The 23493-nt window shown below is 56.1% G+C and overlaps 1 protein-coding gene across 1 annotated transcript in view; it reads left to right on the top strand.

Annotated features, from left to right (window-relative positions):
• LOC119093815 (visual system homeobox 2) overlaps positions 1-23493 on the top strand; it is a gene marked incomplete at its 3' end in the record, with an annotated part of 57827 nt that overhangs the window by 15125 nt on the left and 19209 nt on the right.

Here is a 23493-nt window from a genome sequence, read left to right on the forward strand (position 1 = left end):
TGGTGTGATTACACAATGTGACGGATAGGTATCTTCAAAAAAACTTCGGGGTGCATCAACACCCACCTATCAGGGCGAGGGTTAATGTTTCATGTGTATACAATGAGGGAATGCTTCAGGGAAGAATTTCGTCATTGCTGCTTTAGATTTCGAAGCCCACAGGCACGTGGCCAGAAGTTTCCTCGTGGGTAGGGGGAAGGGGGGGGGAGGAGTGAAAGTCTTGTCAGTTCGTTCCGAATTCTAGCGAATTTGAAGGGAATTCCCGCGGAATCGTCCAGTATCTAGTGCAAAACTCCAGGCTCAGGCACAGGACAGTGTAAACCTCTTGGCTTTTGGCTCAGCCGATGCTTCCCTTACAACCCGGAGTTGTTCGGCCGCCACTGAAGTGATGCACGCTGGATCATTGCACGTGAACCTTACCCGCGTCCCTTCTCGCCCTCCTGTGCATCAACAGAACCTTCTATACGTGTCACACACATATTGTTGGCCGCTAAGCATATATTCTTTCCCCAGTCTTAAGCAGCTCAAAATGAATGTTGAACGTTTCTACGGTATTTTGAAACGATGTAAGTGGATTAAAGCCCGCAGAGATCTTCTCCGCCTAACCTTATTTAGACCTGAAACCCCCATGTCCCTGAAGTTGAATGCAATTAGCCTAACGATTTATTTCAAACTACGATGCTTCGAGGGGAGAAGTGTTCCGCTTGATGAAAAAACAGCACAAACGATCAGCGATCTGCCCGGCAACCGTCGCTGCTGGGCAGTAATTGGTTGATGTGACGCAATTTGTGGTGCGAAGCAGCGGGTTAACTATTTTCTTCCGCGAAATCATGCCGCTTTAAGCCCTTCTCCAAAAACTCATTACTACGTTCGACTCAAGTCGGATAATCATGTTTTGTGCTTTGCTTGCGCGTCAAAGTGATATATGCTCCTTAAAAGGACCAGATCTCTCAAAATGGTTAGCTGGTATATTAGCTTAATTCTTAGTTCATATACCTTTATTTTCCAACTATCTTCTTTGCTTTATAGAGAATAAAACTATAACCTCAAACCATGATATCAACAGTCCTCAACCTTGCCAAGCTTCGAGCACTGGAAATATTGACATATTGCGCTTTGGCTTGGACCGTAAATTTATGAAGTAAAGCCCTGTCATAATAAAGACACCAAAACGAGCCATGGGAGCAGGATGTAACTTTCCACAATTACAAAATAAGCAAATGTTGAGATACAAAAACCGGCTTTTCGGTTTGATACGTGGAAAGTTGCGACATGCTTTCTGACCCACTTGGGATCTTGTTTTTTGCAGTTTTATCTTAACGCTGTGAGAATCCGGGTAAACTTTTACTTTGACTGTGGTCTTATGGAAGGCGCGCTCGTAAAAGTTGCACTTCCGTGTGACAGCATCTCAGTATGTGGCGTAACGAAGGTGTGCACGCAGTGACTTGCGTTCTCGAAGGCAAATTGCAAAGTGACAATCTCCGGAAGTTTGGAGATCGCTGAATCTCACACAAGACTCTCTGTCTCTATCACAATAATTTTTTAATAGTTCCTGGAAAAACAAATCAGAAAGTTTTTGGCATGACTAATCCCCTTAGACTGTGTATGAGCTGTCAACCAGGCGGAGCTTCTTCCTTGTGAGCAACCATGGCAGACAGCATGCACGTGTCTTTTGCCGCTTTCAACCAGGCGGAACTTCTTCCCTGTAAACAATCATGGCAGACAGCATGCACGTGCCTTTTGCCTGTCATCTGGTGAGGTATGTTGAAAATGTATCGATGGGTGTATCTTCACCAAAGCAAAATGTGAGGATGTACACTGGTTGCATGAATGGTGTCATATTGTACTGATTGTGTTGTGTACAGATCTCTTCACGTGGTCTAACAGATGGCTTTGTTTTTCTGCTGACTCGGATTACCCAGATCTGTCAACACGCTTGGCAAGTAAGTATTGCTACCTGTCCTCATAAGTGCATTTTTCTTTTTTTAGGGTATGAATTGGTGAACAAAACTGCGATTCACCCATGTAATTCTGCGAAGGGTGTATACGGCAACTTCCTTCTCAACGAAGCGATGCATTTAAATCAGAATCGCCTCCACTGCAACGACCGACTGGTTCTGCTTGGTTTTATGCCGGTCTGGGGCCTCACAATAGGCGCTCTGTACCGGGTCTCCCCTGGCCCTTCACTTCCTGCCCGTGACGGTGCGGCCAAGATCAGAGCGGAACCGAGCCTCCGCCGACGGAAGGAAGCGGGGCTGCAGCGAAACCAGAGCGCCCACTTCCCCGCCGCCCCTCCCCAACATAAACGGTCCCGGGGCGGCACCCAGCGCCGTCCCAGCACCTCCGGGGGCCGCCCCCCTGCCCAGCCGCGGGGAGGGGGGCGGCCGCGATTCCCGGTGAATTTGACGGGGGCGTGTTGTGAGACCGGTGGGTGTCTGGCGGTCCACATCCGCGCACGAGGCCGGCCGCGGCGCCGGCGCCGGACCCGGCCAGCGGGGGACCGCTGTTTGTTTTGCGGGACGCGCGCCGCCCGGCTGGCGGACCGGATGTGGCGCCGAATCGGGCAGGTCGACGCTGGCGGCGGTAATAATAGGCGTGGAAGTCGCCCGCGTCCAGGGCACAGGCGGCATTTGGCAGCGCTCAAAGCGCAGCAAAGCTAGTATCAATGATGGCGAGCTTTTTTGCGACAATGGGCCCATGAGGAATCAGGAAAGGTAGGGAGCTGAGGTACCGCCCGCTAAGCATTCTTTCATCATTTAGTCCGCGCCGTAAGGCCCCAGTTGCCGGCGGCCGCTGCCCGGCCGCCCGGCCGCCTGCCCGGACTTCAGCGGCGGCCGGGCAGGTTCGCCGGCGCGAGCGGCGCGCCTGCTCCGAGTCACCGCGCTGGTAGCCTCTCTCGCTCCCCTCTCCGCCACTGATGGCCGCCATCGACCGCAGCCACCGGCCGCGCCAAATTGAGAAATGCCGCCAGACATTTCAAGGCGAGCCGCGACCACACAAAGTGCGCCGAATAATTGGCAATTCCCGGCGCGCCGCCGGCCGGGGCGGAGTCGCACGGGAGGGCGCGCCACACCCCGGCGCGCGCGTCCGGCGGGCCAGAGCCGTGCACCGGGCTGAGGTAGCTGTGCTGACTGGAATCCTCTCTGTACAGGCTTGTGGAGTGTGGGTACAGACAGGACTATGCCACGGAAAGCCGAGAAGGCTGGTGATAAATCGCTTCGATCGGTTGCATCATCATGCATTGACACTACATGGCTTCCGTAGCAATGTGGCAATTATTGCATTTCATAAGGAATTATAGTGTCAACCACGGGTGTAACCACTTCTCTGATACTGAGAGATAGATAGGGCTGCAAGTCCAACCGAAATTTTGAAGCGGCAACACGACCTGAAATAACATTTTAAGTGAAAAGGGTGAAACACGTGCATTCGATGGACTAATTAGGGGGCAAAATGACGCAAGGGCATGAAGAGAAAAAGGGTATGCCTCCCAGCCCTCACAATGGTTACACCTATGGTGGCAACCTTACGAATGCGGCTGTTTTGCTCATTAATTCGTTACCAGTACATTGCGAGCTACAAGTACCCGCAGCAAAGAACTCGATTCCTCTGAAGCGATCCCACAAGCGCACGATATTATCTTTTCCCCAACCGTCTCCAAAGTGGAAGTTCACTGGTTTCTTGACAATCGGCACCCCATCGTGAGGTTGAAGCACCAGCTCTGAAACGCAGCCGTCATGCCGGGAAAGCTAATGTAGCTGACCGAGGTCCTGACTGGCCACTGCTCGGTCGCCATGCTTGTATTGTTCATTACTGGCGCACCTGTTACAGACGGCGCTTTTTGCTTTTAGGAATGACAGTTTTATCCACATTCTCGGAGCTGTTGGGGTGAAAAATGTCTGCGGCAGGGAAAATTCATTCAAGAGGGCGCATTACAGCTCTCCACGGCTGGGATCAATGCATCAGCTTAGGATTACTGCCTGGATCAGGCTGGATCGGATGGGGAGATTTCCAACGAATCAAGACAGAGCTATTCGTGGAACAAGTAAGGATTGCGGTGAAGTGGTAGCTGAGCCGGCAAAATGGATCGAAACAGACAAGTATACATTTCAAGTCAGAAACTAGAACGCGTGCCCATATGTTTCTACGTTTGACACCGTTAAACTGGATTTAAATGCCCTGAGTTGAGATGGATCAAGTAAAAAATACCCTTTCTCTGACGGACTGCGTCAAACATGCACATCTTTGTACTTGTATCGTACGTGAAACCCTTTTTAAGACCGCCTATCGTTCAAACTGAAAATTGCTAAAATTAAGCCGACATCGAAGCAGAACTGTGTGCCACACCAAGCGCACCGGCGAGCAGATTGAGGACTGGGCTCACCCGGTCACCAGTGGAGGTGACCCCCCCCCCCCCCCGAGCTGCCTGCGCTGTACACCTGCGCACGCAGTGTCGCCTGGGGCGGAGGAGCTCGGAGGTGGCCCGGGTACGCTGGAGCGGGTCTCGCGGTGGTGCGAAGACGTCACGTCCACCGCTGCGCTGCCTGCAGGCGTGTCGCGCCTGTTCGAGCCGACCGGCACTCTCCTGCGGCCGACGAAGCGGGAGACTCGTGGGCGGTGGGTCGCTGCGGGCAATCCTGCAAAAATGTGTGCCAGAATGGACACTGTGGTGTTGCACTCCAAGAAAATGATGTCATGTACTTGATGGAGATGCTTTGGAATATTCCACCCACGGAACGAAGCTAGCTTTGACCATCTAGGCGCCCCAACACCCAGGCAGACCACACCACTGCGAAAGCTTATGTATGACAGACACTGCGTAATTACAATCATGTAGGACATACTTATTGCTGTACCGATAGCGATTTAGGGCACACTACAAGCAGGTATTTTCAATCACCGACCAGTGAACAATATTAATGCCTCCATCAAAGCTAAAGGCTGTTTACCAGATATCAAATGCCACCTTCAAGATCTTTACCTCGGATGCCAGAACTGCTTCCGATGCCGTGACCGAGGAGCAGAAGCCACAGCCGTCCAAGCTTCGGAAGCGAAAACCTGAGCCAGAGGCACCTGCGGGATCCTCCTGACAGCCGCATCCGATTCAGTCGACGATGCAATGCGACTTCCCTCAGCGTCGCAGGAGATCCCGGGGCGGAGAGCACCCGCGCGATCTCCAGCGTCCATCTCCCGCGCCGGACCGGAACGCCGGCGCGGGTAGCATGCGCACTGCCAGATAGGCAATATCTTTTTGCAACGCCCCGGCCGAACCCCAATTAGTCTGCGGACTTCGAGCCAATGTGTTGCGTGACGCCCTCGCCCGGCTCCATACACCACGGCCTTTTTGCCGGCCGGCGCGCGCCGCACTGTCGAAGCGGCCGCTTTCCGTGATCCGACTGATTGGCACCGTAATTAACCCGGCGGACGCGGCTGCGGCGGCGCTCGCTCTGATTTGAATGGTGGCCGTGACCCGGAGTCGGCAGGCGGGAGGTCAGACGGCCGCCGCGGGGTCGGCTGATGCGCCCGGTGTGGCTCAGGCTCGGTTCTTCATGTCCGGCTCTGGTCGTCGGTGACCACCCGGTGCCGCTCAGGTCCGGCTCTGCTTGTCGGTGGTCACCCGGTGCCGCTCAGGCTCGGCTCCGCTCGTCGGCTGACCACCCGGTGCCGCTCAGGTCCGGCTCTGGTCATCGGCTGACCACCCGGTGCCGCTCAGGTCCGGCTCTGGTCGTCGGTGACCATCTGGTGCCACTCAGGTCCGGCTCTGCTCGTCGGTGGCCGCCCGGTGCCGCTCAGGTCCGGCTCTGCTTGTCGGTGGTCACCCGGTGCCGCTCAGGCTCGGCTCCGCTCGTCGGCTGACCACCCGGTGCCGCTCAGGTCCGGCTCTGGTCATCGGCTGACCACCCGGTGCCGCTCAGGTCCGGCTCTGGTCGTCGGTGACCACCTGGTGCCACTCAGGTCCGGCTTTGCTCGTCGGTGACCGCCCGGTGCCGCTCAGGTCCGGCTCTGCTCGTCGGTGGCCACCCGGTGCCGCTCAGGCCCGGCTCTGGTCATCGGCTGACCACCCGGTGCCGCTCAGGCTCGGCTCTGCTCGTCGGCTGACCGCCCGGTGCCGCTCAGGCTCGGCTCTGCTCGTCGGTGGTCACCCGGTGCCGCTCAGACCCGGCTTTGCTCGTCGGTGGTCACCCGGTGCCGCTCAGGCTCGGCTCTGCTCGTCGGTGGTCACCCGGTGCCGCTCAGGCTCGGCTCTGCCCGTCGGTGGTCACCCGGTGCCGCTCAGGCTCGGCTCTGCTTGTCGGTGGTCACCCGGTGCCCCTCAGGTCCGGCTCTGCTCGTCGGTGGTCACCCGGTGCCGTTCAGACCCAGCTCTGCTCGTCGGTGGCCACCCGGTGCCGCTCAGGCTCGGCTCTGCTCGTCGGTGGTCACCCGGTCCCGCTCAGACCCGGCTCTGCTCGTCGGTGACCGCCCGGTGCCGCTCATGTCCGGCTCTGCTTGTCGGCTGACCGCCCGGTGCCTCTCAGGCCCGACTCTGCTCGTCGGTGGCCACCCCGTGCCGCTCAGGCTCAGGCAATTTGTGTTATGACAAACATTTAAGCTGCAACCTAAGACCCACAAATTTGACTCATTTTGCACCTTTGCGGCTTTAATGCACAATAAAAAATCGCCCTCAGTCTACTAGCTTGACAGACAGGTAATGCTAATGCTTTGAAAACTTGACCTTGCAAGTTTCGCTCTAGATCCAGTAAATTACTAGCTCATCCTTATTTCAGTAGGTGTGAGGCAGACTTGTCGAAGCATGTCAAAACTCGAAGGGTAATCGAGTTAGGCTGGTGGTGGGCTCCACATCCCGAATGGTTTAATGAATACATTACAAGAAACCACGAATTATCGAAAATCCCTCAAACTGAATTGATCCACTGGGGCTCACAGGGCACATTTCGCACCAAACCTTGGCATATGTCTGAAGGCTGGTCTAATCCCCTGAACGCCGAGGAAATGTTTGGCTTAGCTGCCCGGCCTGAATCGCCGAGCGATCACGAATGTGTAAACACTAAGACACCTTTCTGGAACCGCTGATATCATTGTCGTGCAGTTTTCATCAACATGTAGGGCAATCCCTTAGTTGTTCTATTGCAAACATTGTACAAACTTCCATACAGGCTGTTCAGCCGGAAGTGATTTTCGTGCAATATTGCAATTTAAACAAGAATATGTTTTCTTATTCGATTGATATGTGAAGTTAGCATTTCCTATTTTCGGACAGCTCCGCACCACGGGCTGAAACAGAGTTTAGACCTCTACCACCTGGCGCACCAGGAGCACGGGAACAGCACACTTTCCCGGACGAGAGAACAGAAGATCGTTCATGCAGACGCGTGGTCCGATCTGTACAGCCAGTCAAGTGGCCTCAAGTGTCAGATCTTGGCAATCGGTCATGTGACCTTTGGTATCATATCTTGGCAATCGGAACAGAGAAAAACGTGAAGCCGATTGCGCGGTGCAGGCGAAGTTATCGTCTGGAGGTGTGACCTCAACACGGCGGATCAGCAGCTGAACGCAAATCGAACGGAAGCCGCCAGTTGCACCCCAATCGAAACCGGTCGCAAAAATAAGACGGTGCGGATGGGGGCCGCACCACACACACTGCACAGGACACACTGCACAGGACACACTGCACAGGACACACTGCACCACACACACTGCACAGGACACACTGCACCACACACACTGCACAGGTGCCCAGGACAGTTGTTGCACCAATATCCTCTGGATTTGTTGTGTCGCAATATGTGTAAACGTTTGCATGCTATCATTGCTAAACCCGTGAATCATTACAAATTCATCAGTTTAGTCCAGTGACTTTGCCAGGCGTGGGCGGGTCTTCAGCCAGCCAATCGCAGGCCAAGCAGATTTGATGATGTGCCGCGCTGACGCTACATCAGTGAGCGGGTCTTCAGCCAGCCAATCGCAGGCCAAGCAGATTTGCTGATGTGCCGCGCTGATGCCACATCAGTGGGGTTCTATCTGCTAAACTCTGACAAAAGACGGGCTTAGCAAGGAAATGATCGTGGCTATTGCTGGGGATTTCCAAAGACGTCAGGCTCCACCAGCTTACGCTTTGGAATCACGTACAGCGTGATAATTAGGAACTCTCTCGCCCGTGATCAGCTTGCTGCTCTCACGCCATATCAGGCGCCTTACTGGAAAGGAGAACGGCACCAAGAGCCGCGTGCACAAGCCTTGTTTTGTTTGAGAAAAAACGAGAGGTTCAGAGAATCTGACGGAGCCACGCCGAGAGCTTTTTTCCGGAAAACGTCGGGACCGGCTTTGCACCCATCACTAGGTCCTGGATAAAACCTCAATGTTCTCTAACCGCTCGGTGCAAGCACCGTATTGGTGTTTGTCTGGACACGTTAACCTCAGCGTAGGGTAAGCAAAGTTTGGCTGATTCCGGCTCTCGAGGCTCCGTTCAATGCCCTAAGCACCGGTCAACATTCCCTGTCACCGGCAAGATAAGGTCATCATATGCTGAGGCTCGACCCCAGCACAGCCGACAACTATGCAACTACAGAACTACAAAAATATCGACAAAAATGCATTGTGGCCCTAAAACCTAAGAAATACATCCAAGGGCAGGACAATGGAAGTTCCACCCCGCTGGGCTGAGGGCTGATAGATAATTCGCTGCCATTTCTTCCCAGTCGAGGCTCATAGGATCAATGCTACATTTTCAGAAAGCTGGTGGCTCAGCCACTCCTCGTCTCCTAGCTCACATGCTCCTGCCTTAGTGTCAACTACTCGTCTCCTAGCTCACATGCTCCTGCCTTAGTGTCAACTACTCGTCTCCTAGCTCACATGCTCCTGCCTTAGTGTCAACTACTCGTCTCCTAAGTCACATGCTCCTGCCTTAGTGTCAACTACTCGTCCCCTAGCTCACATGCTCCTGCCTTAGTGTGAACAAAATGGGGGGCACTGCGTGGGGAGACGGTTTACACAGTTATTTTCCCGAAAGTTATAATTCCAAAATGACTAAACCCTGTACAAAAAGTGTTCTAAATGTCGATTATCTTTTAAAGATATTGCGGGGAATTACTGCAACGAAGGTCTTCTGGTTAAATTTCCCTCAAGCAACATTGTGCCTGTGTCGATGCAGCAAGATACTTTGTGCGGCTTGTGACGGAACAACATGCGACCAGCAAATTGTGAGGCGCACCAGGACGCGCGATTCCACGAGTGATCAGGTTAGGCGAGGAGGACAAGGGAGGATATTCACCATGGGTCTTAAAACCGCCTTCAACCCTTCGCTGACCCGATATTGACGTTCCGCTATCAATAAGGTAGAAGCTCCGGGATTCAGTGTCGCTCTGGATTATGCTGCTGCACAGCCCCACGCGTCCATTGCCACACGTGTCCATTGCCACACACGGGTCCATTGTCATACACGCGTCCAATGTCACATACGCGCCCATTGTCACAATTGTCCATTGCCACACACGGGTCCATTGCCACACACGCGCCCCATTGCCACACATGTCCATTGCCATACACGAGTCCATTGCCACACACGCGCCCATTGCCGCATGTGTCCATTGCCACACACGCGTCCATTGCCACACACGCGTCCAATGTCACACACGCGTCCAATGTCACACACGCGCCCATTGTCACATCTGTCGATTGCCACACACGCGCTCATTGCCACACACGGGTCCATTGCCACATACGCGCCCATTGCCACACGTGTCCATTGCCACACACGTGTCCATTGCCACACACGCGTCCAATGTCACACACGCGCCCAATGTCACACAAGCCGTTTCTTTTAAGCCCGCATTTCATTTTTATTTTAGCACCGCAGACGACTCCCCCTCCCCCAACCACCCACTCACATTTCCAGGTGCGACCCTGCTGCACAGGTCGGTGAGCGGAAGCAATTCGGTCTTTTCGGCGTCCTTTAAGTTGGGTTGACGTTGACAGCTGCTGATGATAATCTCCGCTCCACTCGCGTCCCTGGGTCCTCCGTTTGGTGCGACGACCGTTGATAATATCCGTCGTAAATATCCTGTGTCTACCGCCACTTTACCATGTACAAAAATGAGCTCATCTGGGCAGTGTGTAATTACCATGACAAGTGTTCAGTTTCCGCACACAATGCCGCCCTTCTCTGCCACCCGCAGGGCGCAGGCACGTCCAAAAAGTGGCCAAGCCATGCCCCTTCGAAAATCGACTCCTTCTATGCACCATCGGACGCATGGATTGGGCAAAACTTACAGCATAAGCGTATGGGGCCATTGTCTGCCCGGTGCCATGTTCGTTAGCGCCGTCGTTAGGCCGTCCGCACCGACGTCCGCCTTGGCACGCGCGAACGCCCGTCACGGAGCCGTCGGGGATAGCGACGCCACGAGGCTGCCGCCCAATCCGCTCCGCTCAAAAGCTCCTGTCTCCGCCACAAAGACCCGCCCCAATAATACACCAATTACCTGACAAAGCCCGCCCGCACAATGGCCCTGATTGGCGACATCCGACGGCCATTTTCGACCCGTCACGCTCCTTAATTAATCATCACCCGAACACTCGCCGTGTAATGGGCGGACACCGTCGATAATTTGATGCTAATTCGGCCAAGACGGTTGCCTGCCGGCGCAGTGCATGAAGGCCGGCGACGTTCCGGTCCCGCTCGGTGCGGGGCGGCGGCAGGTGCATGAAGGCCGGAGATGTTCTGGTCCCGCTCGGCGCGGGGCGGCGGCAGAGACACCAGCGGGCGGAGCACGCCTGTGCGGCAGCAGCCGACGGTCACACCTGCGGAGAGAGCGGGAGAAGACCGGCGGTCGCACCCGCGGAGAGAGCGAGAGAGGACAGGCGGCCACACCCGCGGAGAGAGCAAGAGAAGACCGGCGGTCACACCCGCGGAGAGGGCGAGAGAGGACCGACGGTCACACCCGCGAAGAGAGCGAGAGAAGACCGGCGGTCGCACCCGCGGAGAGAGCGGAGAGGGTCCGCGGTCACACCCGCGAAGAGTGAGAGAAAGGACCGACGGTCACTCCCGCGGAGAGAGCGAGAGAGGGCCGGCGGTCAAACCCGCGGGGAGAGCAGAGAGGACCGGCGATCGCACCCGCGGAGAGAGCGAGAGAGGGCCGGCGGTCACACCCGCGGAGAGGGCGAGAGAGGACCGACGGTCACACTCGAGGAGAGATCGAAAGAGGACCGGAGGTCACACCCGCGGAGAGAGCGAGAGAGGGCCGGCGGTCACACCCGCGAAGAGAGCAGAGAGGACCGGCGATCGCACCCGCGGAGAGAGCGAGAGAGGACCGGCGGTCACACCCGCGGAGAGAGCGAGAGAAGACCGGCGGTCGCACCCGCGGAGAGAGCGGAGAGGGTCCGCGGTCACACCCGCGAAGAGTGAGAGAGAGGACCGACGGTCACTCCCGCGGAGAGAGCGAGAGAGGGCCGGCGGTCACTCCCGCGGAGAGAGCGCGAGAGCCCGTTGCTGTCTGACTGGTAAAGGTGAAGAGTAGACAAATGTATTCGTGTCCTGAAGGATGTGCTGTTTTTCTGCCGCATTCTCTTAGATGCGAAATGTCTCGCATAGTTAACAGTATTACTTATGATTATGCAATTTGGTTTTACATCATTGCGCTGCCGATGCCACCCAACACATTCCTTAAATGTCGCATCCTAAAAAGCTGTCCGCAACACAAAAGGTTTCAGTGTTGGGTATTGCACTGATCATAATAGCACAGTGTACCTTGCATTCTCCGCTCTGAGAGATGTCCCAAGTTTGCCATGACTTGCGAAATTCGAAGGTGAAAAAGGACAATAGTTTCCAATTCGATAAATGCGTGGAACTCTCACCAACATAAAACCCCGAATCATTTCAGCCGACGTGTCGTCTACGAATGCTTGTTTGTAATGCCACCGAATATCCTCCTAGCGGGCCGCCGCCGACAGAGGCGTCGGTTAACCTCCTGCCAAATGCAATCAAAGCCGGCCTGGTGCCTGCATTGATATTGTGGAGATGTACACAGAGCCGCGCCTCAAAGACCGCAGCTGTACCCTCTAAAAGATTAGCTGTGCTTGCCCTCCAAGCGATCCCCCGCCGGGACTGTGGACAGAGCGGAGGAAGCGATCCCCCGCCGTGACTGTGGACAGAGCGGAGGTCGCGGCGCACCCGCCACTATCGCCGCGCCGGCAGCCGCCGCAGCCGTGCCATTCAGCGTCCATGAGACGACACCGGAGCCACGGAGCGTCGACAGCGGCTGCTGGCGGTGACGGGCTGATGGCGAGCGTCGGCGGCGGCTGCTGGCGGTGACGCGCTGACGGCGAGCGTCGGCAGCGGCTGCTGGCGGCAACGGACTGATGGCGGGCGTCGACAGCGGCTGCTGGCGGTGACGGGCTGATGGCGAGCGTCGGCGGCGGCTGCTGGCGGTGACGGGCTGATGGCGAGCGTCGACAGCGGCTGCTGTCCGTGACGCGCTGATGGCGAACGTCGGCAGCGGCTGCTGGCGGTGACGGGCTGATGGCGAACGTCGGCGGCGGCTGCTGGCCGTGACGCGCTGATGGCGAGCGTCGACAGCGGCTGCTGGCCGTGACGCGCTGATGGCGAACGTCGGCAGCGGCTGCTGGCGGTGACGGGCTGATGGCGAACGTCGGCGGCGGCTGCTGGCCGTGACGCGCTGATGGCGAGCGTCGACAGCGGCTGCTGGCCGTGACGCGCTGATGGCGAACGTCGGCAGCGGCTGCTGGCGGTGACGGGCTGATGGCGAGCGTCGGCGGCGGCTGCTGGCCGTGGCGCGTTGATGGCGAGCGTTGGTGGCGGCTGCTGGCCGTGACGCGATGATGGCGAGCGTTGATGACGGCTGCTGGCGGTGACGCGCTGATGGCGAGCGGTCGTCTCGCGCGGGGCATGTCATGAAACGAGCGTTGTGTTGCGATTTCCGCGGTCGTTGCTGAATCGAGTTCCACTGGCGATTTATCTCTATCAAAATGATCGCTGCATTCCAATCGCTGTAAGAAAATTAGGTCTAACGAAAAGGTTTCTGAAACATATTTCTCCTGGAACGAGCAGGGCATTTTGATTCAGTAACCGTCTTTGATCATCAGAAAATTTCAACATCTGAAAAGTCGCCAATTCTGCGCTTTGTATGCGCCCGTAACCTGTGAGCTGAAAGGTTGTCATAACGACGTTTGCGCTGCTGGCACTGATCTTCACTATTACGGCCAAAACGTAATGGAATTATCACTATGAAGAGGAAGACCTGGACGAAAAGTTCACAACTTAATGGGAATATCGTGCTGTAGGTATTCCCACCGCCAGCGCAAAATCAACTCTTCGGGGACCCAATCTTTTAACGCCCAGCAATCTGAGCCGGGGGCACCTACCTTAGCTTGACTAAAATTGACCAGTCAGAGCACACAGCACCTAGAAGGTAGCCACGCCCGACAACTCACCGCCCAAATCCCAGCGCTCTTGTCAACAGGCTGGCCCGCATCCGCTCTAACACCTGCCCTCGCTAACCTGATGAAAACGGGACGCCTGCCGCGGCCTGTACCCGCGTGCACGACATACCACAGCCCCCGCCCCAGCCCACACCTGCCTGCGCGGCTGGCGCGGCGGACGCCGCCCAGCCCACACACTACACCAGCTGACGCCCGTTGTGCCGCAGCCGCCGCCGGCCAGCGCGCTATCAAAGCGCGCGAAACGCGAGCCCCCGCCGCGGCGCGCCGCCCGGAGATGGCGCCAAACGGCGCGTCCGGTTACGCGCGCCACAATGGCGCGGCGCTGGTAAACAGGCGACGTTTGTCAAAATATTATTGTTTGTTTTGTAAGTAGCGGTGACAAGGCCGGCGGCGGCGCGCCGCGTGCCCGCGCGGCTCGCGGGCGGACAGGTACTGAGGGCGCACACACTCAGGAGCGGGGGACAGCTGGGAGGGCGGGGCGACGCCGCCCCGCCTGTGTGGACCGACCAGCGGGGCTCCCAGAGCTGTGACTGGGCCGCGTGGGTGGACCGCAGGCCCGGCTGGACGCGAAGACCGACGTTCTGAGTGCTTGGAGTGTTTTGGAAACGCAGCTGCGCATCGCCGTTCGGACCTAGTTTGAACAGTAGCTGTTAAGCAATTACCGGTGTGACTCGCTGCCGGTGCAGGATGAGCGAACGGGTCACAGCTGTGAGAGTTTTCGGCAGTGGTGATGTAGATGATGTGAAAAACTAAGCTGGTGTGCCCAAATATATTTTATCAGCAGCTTTTGTTTTGAGTAACTTATTAATCTGGCAATGGATTTGATCAATGCCCTGGAAAGTGGAAAGAACCTCTAATGGTTACTGAATAGGCCGAAGTGCACTGATGATCGCGGCATTTGATGCCAATGTCCCAATTCATTAATTAGTTTGTTACGCTAACAATTTAGAAATGGTGCATCAATGGCGCTAATTTACAAATAGCATTGCTTGAATATTGTCTGGATATGATCTCAGTCGGGCTGGGCGAGCTCAGTTGGCGGTCAATGTAGTTCTGGTACTGCGCGGTTTGGGAGCTGTGATCAAGCATTACAAAAGGCAACTTTTCTGTGTGAACATCGGCTACAATGACCAGAGTCTGCGCGTCTATCTAGCTTCATGATCTCATCGCTCCCGGTCCAGGCCGTCACGCATCCGAGACCGGTTTCGAAGAAGGTGACGTCGGCCACGTTCCGGCCGGTTACCAGCATGGCTGTGTGTGGGTCGGACGGTTTTGGGCCTGCTGGTGAGTTGCAGCTGGTACGTTTGCTTTCAACATGCGCCTGGCTGCCCGCAGGGGTTAAGCTTTGTAAAAACTTTGTGGGCCGAGCATAGAAAATGGCTAAACATACCTCAAACTACACAAAGGTGCGCTCCTCCCCGGACTACGGCCACTCCTTGTCCAAAGGTGCGCTCCTCCCCGGACTACGGCCACTCCTTGTCCAAAGGTGCGCTCCTCCTCGGACTACGGCCACTCCTTGTCCAAAGGTGCGCTTCTCCCCGGACTACGGCCACTCCTTGTCCAAAGGTGCGCTCCTCCTCGGACTACGGCCACTCCTTGTCCAAAGGTGCGCTTCTCCCCGGACTACGGCCACTCCTTGTCCAAAGGTGCGCTCCTCCCCGGACTACGGCCACTCCTTGTCCAAAGGTGCGCTCCTCCTCGGACTACGGCCACTCCTTGTCCAAAGTTGCGCTTCTCCCCGGACTACGGCCACTCCTTGTCCAAAGGTGCGCTCCTCCCCGGACTACGGCCACTCCTTGTCCAAAGGTGCGCTTCTCCCCGGACTACGGCCACTCCTTGTCCAAAGGTGCGCTTCTCCCCGGACTACGGCCACTCCTTGTCCAAAGGTGCGCTCCTCCCCGGACTACGGCCACTCCCTTGTCCAAAGGTGCGCTCCTCCTCGGACTACGGCCACTCCTTGTCCAAAGTTGCGCTTCTCCCCGGACTACGGCCACTCCTTGTCCAAAGGTGCGCTTCTCCCCGGACTACGGCCACTCCTTGTCCAAAGGTGCGCTCCTCCTCGGACTGCGGCCACTCCTTGTCCAAAGGTGCGCTCCTCCTCGGACTACGGCCACTCCTTGTCCAAAGGTGCGCTCCTCCTCGGACTACGGCCACTCCTTGTCCAGAGTTGGCGGGGCTGGACCCTCCAGCCACGAAACTTCAAACCCTTCCCATTTGTGAATTAGCGCTTGAGCACATCCTCAGCAAACCCGTTTGCGTGCGTAAATGCTGGCCCACTCGCGCGGGTGTTTTAAGTCGGTTGGACACGTGACGCATGTTTCAGTAACATTTGCATGATTACCATGTAAGCCCCTGTCATTACTTGGTTCATCTCATGACAAATAAGGTGTTTCACTGGCCTTCTTTCGTTAGGTAACTAATCAGCAGATTGTAACACACGCTTCTAATCCTTATCATCTTCTTTGAATCTGGCCAGGTGTGGTATCGATGTGTTCTATTTAGTTCACAACCTTCGACTTCATCCGAAGCGTTTATCATCCCGTTCATTTTTGAACTGTCGTGCTGTTCCGAACAGCTCCAAGAGCTCAACACCGAGCATGTTGCACGAAGTGCAAGCGACCGCGTGCGATCACCTAGCAGCGAAAGGAAACAGACATGCTTTTATGGAATACAGCGAGTTGACAGATACGTGGAGCAGCTGGCAGAGGTGGTCCCCTTGCCACGTTAGAGCCAGCCGTCCTCCGAGCCCAGCATCACAGCTCCCCCAGCAGTCGTTCGTCGTCGAGCCTATCACAGTCAACGCCGCCGGCTTCATAATCAGTAATGGCGTCTCAATAGTAGCAATACTGGGCGGCGGCGCGCCGCCAGGAATGCGCTAATGGCCTGAAAGCCATTTATAGGAGGGCAGAGTCAATAGAGCAAGCAATAAAATCAAATGATTAATTCTGGCCGGCGTCCCGAGCCGACAATGGGGCGCGTTGACAGTCAGCTGACGGCTGGAGAGGGCGAGACGCGCCGGAATGGCCGCGGGGCGCCACCTCCGCCGCCGCCGTCGGGACGGACGCCAGCGGCGACCCCTGCTGGCGCCCGGCAGCGCCACGCTGACCACGCAGCACGCACCCACCGGCCGCCTGACCTAACCGTGATTCCCGTCACACTTGAGCCGTGGCGGCGGCGGCCCGGTTGGCACGCGGGCGGAGCCGCCGCCGCCGCCGCCGGGCCCGGAGAGTCATGGCGTGACGCCGCGGTTCCAGCGTTGAATGGGAGTGGGCACGGCGGCCGGACGGCGCTGGAGCAGCCGTCAGCAGCCGCCGCTGCTGCGCCGCCCTGTGGGCACGGCGGCCGGACGGCGCTGGAGCAGCCGTCAGCAGTCGCCGCTGCTGCGCCGCCCGATGGGCACGGCGACCGGACGGCGTTGGAGCAGCCGTCAGCAGCCGCGTCAGCAGCCGCCGCTGCTGCGCCGCCCGATGGGCACGGCGGCTGGACGGCGCTGGAACAGACGTCAGCAGCCGCCGCTGCTGCGCCGCCCGATGGGCACGGCGACCGGACGGCGCTGGAACAGACGTCAGCAGCCGCCGCTGCTGCGCCATCCTGCGAGCGGCGCAGCTGTCCTGCTGAGGTCGCTACAGCATGCTCGCGGACCGGATTGCTGCAGGCTGGGAGGAAGGCTGTTGCCAATTCGTTGCAAATTGAGGAAGCGTTGTGTGTCATGCGATATTGAAATGAAGTGGCCGTAGTGAATTGATGGCTTGCTAAATGCTGAAAGGAGAGCACGCGACAAACGATGCCCCGGTGGCCACCTGCACCAACACAGTTGGTACACATGCCCACTGGCACATGCAGACCAGGGCCGGCAATTGTATGCCTGCGAGGTAAACCTGAAATGTATGACTCGTGTCGTCCATTTCCCTTCGGACTCCGGATGGTTCCAGACTTTTAGTGGTCATTTAAGTATGGCAAGCAGCTGCGAGGGCTTCTGTGAAAAGCGGCGTAGTTTCGTTTGCTTAGGACCGTGAGTGGGTATTTGCAATGCCGTGCAGCAACCTTTTCATTTCGAAAATTGAGTTTAAACAAGCTAATAAGCACCTTTGAAAGGCTACTCGTGCTCTGTATTGACGTTGCACTTTGTTAGCCGCGCGTTTGGCTGCGTCAGCTGTTTATCTGGTCAATCATCATTCCTTAGGGAACTCGCTTGCACAGCGGGCCAGCCGTTCGAAGAGGGCAGCTACGAAGCCTCCTGCGCGCACGTATGACTGGCGCTAAAGCGACCATCGACTGCCGCTTTTCCCTAGTGATTATCTCCTTTTTACGCAATGGGAGTGGTGGCGAGTGCGACACCAATGTCGACATGTCGACATTAGTCGCAACCAGGTTTTGCGTGTTTCACTCTTAGGCTGCGGATCTCATCCTCAGCGTTCTTCTGATGGGTCGTTCATGAAGCCTGCTTCGTCTGGCATGGATTCCGCAAATTCCGCAACTGCGCCCCACCGGCCTAGCACGGACCATACCGGCCTGACCCGGGCCACACGAGCCTGACCCGGGCCACACCGGCCTGACCCGGGCCACACCGGCCTGACCCGGGCCACACCAGCCTGACCCGGACCACACCGGCCTGGCCTGGGCCACACAAGCCTGACCCGGACCACACCGGCCACCGTCGACTGAACTGCAACCGGCGCTAATCATTGATTGGTGCGCCTGGGGCGGTCGCGCCCCAGGCGCCGTGCAAACAAGCGCCGCCGAGGGCGGGTGATGCTGGCGGGCCGGCTGTTTGCCGAGGAGGCCATAGGGACGGGTTGCCGGCGCTCCACCCCGGCCCGGTCACGGAAGCATCGCGAACCAGCGGCCCTCATCAGGGAGCGCGCGGCAGCAGCTCAGCTGGGTAATGTACGGCGGAGTTACCGGCGTCTGGCACGTACGCTGGGGCCGATGGCCAGTGATCACCGCTATTGCCGCGGCACAAATCGATGGTAGCTTGACACCATCATTTTCCATTAACTGAATGCCCTTGAGGAGCTCAACGCGGGTATTTGGTGGTGGCGATTCAGTTCAGTTGGTTCATTTGTGTTCTACTTGTATCTAAGCATCCTATCATTATTGCGAGACATTGTCCGTCACATCCAACTAAAGATCTCGGAGGAACAGGCGCGCGGAGACTGGGGTTGGGCGCTGGTTTGATGTCGTCGTCGCTCACTCAGCTCTTTACCCGAAAGCTAGCTGTGCTGGTGCTCTGGTGCTGGTGCTCAGGCGCTGGTGCTGCCCTGTGAGCTCTCGACCAGACGCATTCGGGCGGGCTTGGCTCCCACAGTTCGAGCGGACGGAGCTCGAGTGATGAGGTCTGTGCTGCCGGTCTGGAGCTGGAGCTGCTGCGGCGCCCGTCGCTGGCCGATGGTGCGAATGATCCGACCCTCAGCGCCCTCTCCGCCGGCTCGTGATTGGCGCCGGGATGATCCCAGTCCACATCTGGCACACGCGAGTCACCGCGACGCGATAATACGATTACACTTCTCCCTGAGCTTGGCCGCTCGATGGCGAATTAATTTCGGAGTTAGCAGCGGCGTAATCGTTCTCGGCGCGCGTGCGCCTATTGTGGCGCGCGGGGGAGCTGGTGTGAGGCCCGCCGGTGGGCCGCTCTGCCAGCTGGAGGGGGGGGGGGGGGCTGACTGTCTGCCGGACTCTCTCGGCGGTGGAGCGGCGCGGACGTAGCCCCGTCTGGCAGGCACTCCCCGGGTCAACTGTTGCAATCGCGGATCACGAGGAAGAAGATCCGCCGGCATAGCTCCCACCCAAGTATGTTGCGTGATTATGACACCTGAGTGAGATTATATCAGTACGGTTTTTCCTGTGCTTAAGCTCGGGAATCCGGCACGTTCGCGGTTCGTTGGAAACCGCCGGCGTGTGCAAAGAACATGATTAGCACCATCCGAAGGCTGATCACATGGCGATTCCAGATATGCTCTTCGTTTGGTAATCGCGCAAGGGCTTTTTGCATTGCATTTTTACTTTCACTTCCAACGTGTTTCATTCGCCAGTCTGTTGTATGGACGTTACAGATCAACATCAACATCAACAACCGCCATCATCATTTCATATCCTATAAAAACTCGCCGTCTGAACATCATGCGGCCCCGTTACATAGAGAGCAGTAGAGTGCCAGCCGCACTCATCGCTCATCTTCGTCTGTAATGCGCAAATTGAACTTCCGCTACCGAGGCGTTCAGCTCTTGAGACCCCTTGTAAAGTTTACCGCCTCCACGGCGTCCGATAACGACGCATGTCTCCGAACAGATGTCGAGAAATAAACGCTAAACGAAATATCTTGTCAGGAATGATCGTCTCGTTATATAGTGATACCACGGCAGTTACAGGCACGTCCCGACATTGTGCAACCTGGAATGTCCTAAGACGTACATGCTTCATAAATTCTTCCCGCATGGTTAACTACTATCTTAGCCTCTGATCATTACGACGCAGCCATTGTATTGCCGATCGCCTACAGACATTACATTACTAGCGACTGTGCGTGCCCAGTACCAACTGCAAATGGCCTGTTTCTGCATGTCTCAGTCACGTGCGTTTGATGAGTGTGACCGGGTCCGGGAGTCACACGGTAGCTGCCTAAGACTGATGTCTGCATGCCTCAGTCACGTGCGTTTGATGAATGTGACCAGGTCCGAGGGTCGTGCGGTAACTGCCTGAGATTGATGCAGTCTCTGACATGCCTTCACACGTAGGTTGTGGTGCAGTTGAAAGCCGCACCCAGCAAGCTACGACGAAAGGAAAGGGAAATTAGGGACATCTCACATAATGGCAGGGTTTGCAAACCCCTTGCAGACTTACGTCCACGGTTGGACCACGGAGTGCGGCAGCTTAAAGACCCATACGTCAGGTAGTCGTTCGGGGAGATATGCTGTTCTCGACCCAGTGGAAGATGGGCGTTTTTGCCATTCTTGATTTTCTATCGCTTTTTAATGTTTTTCATTTTACTCATCTTCATTTTGGACTCATCACTATTTATATATTTTTAGTTCTAACGTGATCATTTTCATCTTTTCTTGGATTTGATAACTGCTGATTTATTTTGATCATGATTTCCATATTTTACGATGATGTTAATTTGACAACTGTTTTCATCATTTTGAAGCACGTTAATCTGGCCCCAGGGAGAGAAGATCACTTCGGACCCGGTAGCGATTTACGCCGAACCACATCGGTGGCATGTAACCATTCAGTGGGACTTTCCGGAAGGGTGCGGGAACCAGGATGGGTAAAAACGCTCAGCTGCGCTCCTTGCAACAGGCACACGTCATTGCCATATCATAGGCGATGTTGCACATGATAACATGCCCCAGACGATATGAAAGATAATGATTAAAGTGTAACACTATTGCAGCTGTGGCTGGGTAAAAAACAGGTAAGGCATAGAAACAGAAATGCATTAAAAAAACGCTGTATTTGCGATATTTAAGGGATTGTTCCACACCTGAAGATATTGAAGCAGGCATGAGATATCATGCAATTAGCTAACTTGTCACTTTTGGTATACTGTTGAAGTGAAGCGACTGTTTTATACAAAACAATTACTTTTTTACTTGACGGCCGTTATATCTGGAAATCGTGCTCACGAACGCCAGATGTAAACGACTCGACCATTTTTTTAAAATCATTTCTAGCCCTGATCACAGTACGGCTAACTAAAAAGCAGGATTTGAATGATGTTTCCGAAATAGTCTGCACATCGTCGCGAGCATGCAGCTCAGAAACTAGAGGGGTTTAGGTTTTAAGAAAGGTAGGGCTGTGAACTGCACTAAATGATCTTCAAGATTGCTCTTTTAATGAAAAAATGCAAATGTATGGGCTTAACATATATATTACCCACTTAACATACATTTGAAATCACTGATTGCTCGGTTTCGCCGCCAATGCTTTCGAAACTTGAAATTCCGACCGCTACCAACAACCCGTGCGCTAGTCGCGTTGTTCCCAGCGCCGTCCGGTCCCGTCACGACTCACGCCGCGCCACTCCGTCAGCGTCGCCGGCGTCCCACCGCCACCTGACCTGGGCTGCACTCGTGCACAAGCCGCCGTCACCGAGGCCAGCGCGCGTCGCCAGCCGCTCCGGTCGGCCCAAACGCCCTCGTTACCATTTTAATTATCTCGTCCAGCAGCCATTTACGGGTGTGACGCGCTCTTTATCGGCCAAGTTAGCTGCCTCGTCAATTATGCAGACGCTCATCTATTATTGAGCGCGGCGGCCGGGAGCTGTGCGTCGGGTCCCCGGCGGTGGCGCGGCGCACGGTCTGCTGCCGCGCGGCGGGCGGTCTGCTGGCGCGCGGCGGGCGGTCTGCTGCTCCGCGGCGCGCGGTCTGCTGCTCCGCGGCTCGCGGTCTGCTGCTTCGCGGCTCGCGGTCTGCTGCCGCGCGGCGGGCGGTCTGCTGCTCCGCGGCGCGCGGTCTGCTGCTCCGCGGCGCGCGGTCTGCTGCCTCGCGGCACGCGATCTGCTGCTCCGCGGCGCGCGGTCTGCTGCCCCGCGGCGCGCGGTCTGCTGCTTCGCGGCGCGCGGTCTGCTGCTTCGCGGCGCACGGTCTGCTGCTTCGCGGCGCCCCGCGGGCGGACCTTCTGACCGCGCAGCAGCGGTCCGTCACCCGACACCGGTGGTGGTGGTGCTGCTGCTGCTGCTGCTGCTGCCGCCGCTGCTGCCGCTGCTGCTGCTGCACAGCGTGTCGATGGAAAATAACTGGCATGGAAAATTGAGATGAGCATGCCCATGATCGGGAAAATGCAGTTCGTCTCGAAAGAATCCTAGTAGGAACTCGTTTATTGTTCCCCAATCGAACGGTTTTATCTTCGCCGATGCGTGCGCGGAGAGTCATCTATTAAGACCAGTCGTCATTGCGCCGCTGTGGGCATTGTGTTTGCATAATGTTGCGCATTGCGCGCGCCATGTTAAGATAGGTACTCGAGCTGATCTCAACAGCATACCACGGCCGGTGCCCAGTGGACCGACACCATGAACAGGAGAGTGGCGTTTTGGTCATGACAGCGAGTCAAGATCACTATGACGATGTCCATATGATCACTTTTGCCAATGCCCATGATGGATTCGATGTATTGTGGTATGGTGGGATCAAATTTGCGAAACGAAGTAAAATCAAGCCGCATAATCAGGGGTTTGCGCCATCTTTCGTCTGCCTAGAAAGCTTTTGCTACCAAAGATGGAGTGCTGTATGTGTGTTAAGTGATCATTGCTCACAGCAGTGGCGTTGTCAATCACTACATTACTGCTCAACAGTTTGGAGTTGTTGGAGTTGTCTTGTTTTGGACAAATGCTGGAGCTTCAGCCGTTCCAGTAAAATATGGGGTGGGCTCCCCCCTCGTGTTCCAGCCCCCCTCAACTTTGAGAACTGTTGGCTGAATCTGGGGAAAGACGAACTTTCAGGCGCATTTTGGGATTGGCTTAATCATTTTTCACTGTTCCGCCCCCCCCCCCCCCTCCACCTAGCCTATTAATAGATACTACACTCGTGTGCCTGGCCATGCTGTACCCTCCACGACCCCCGATGACCTTGTTTGGCTACCATCTTCGCTTGGCGGGAGTAATCTGACGTCGTCCAACCACAGCATAAGTGATAATGCAATGTCCTGGGGCGTGATTCTGCAAAATTAGTTAAGGGAAGGGGCTGAGCAGCGAAAAATGGTGCCACCTGCCCCAAAATGCGCTGACAAACGGGTTTCTCCCCGGATGTTGCCCACATTCTTCTCAAAGCTGAGAGGGGGGGGGGGGAGGGTTAACCTCCCCGAACTAAATAGGGAACTACGCCGCTGTTAGTGTCAAATGCTCTCAACACACGACGCCCAGTGTGATCGTTATGCTCTGTGGATACAGCGATCGTTTGCACCATTATTTCTATTTACATCATGCGATATTCTGATTCTGTGTGTCAGTCATTGTTCACTGTTCCATGCTCGATTTCCGAAGAGCCAGAATTGCCACGCCGCGTGCTACATGTAATTATATTGATGCAGGCTGTATGCAAG

The sequence above is a fragment of the Pollicipes pollicipes genome, unplaced genomic scaffold (assembly GCF_011947565.3).
Source record: "Pollicipes pollicipes isolate AB1234 unplaced genomic scaffold, Ppol_2.1 Scaffold_4002;HRSCAF=4701_pilon_pilon_pilon, whole genome shotgun sequence".
Classification (NCBI taxonomy): Eukaryota; Metazoa; Arthropoda; class Thecostraca; order Pollicipedomorpha; family Pollicipedidae; genus Pollicipes; species Pollicipes pollicipes.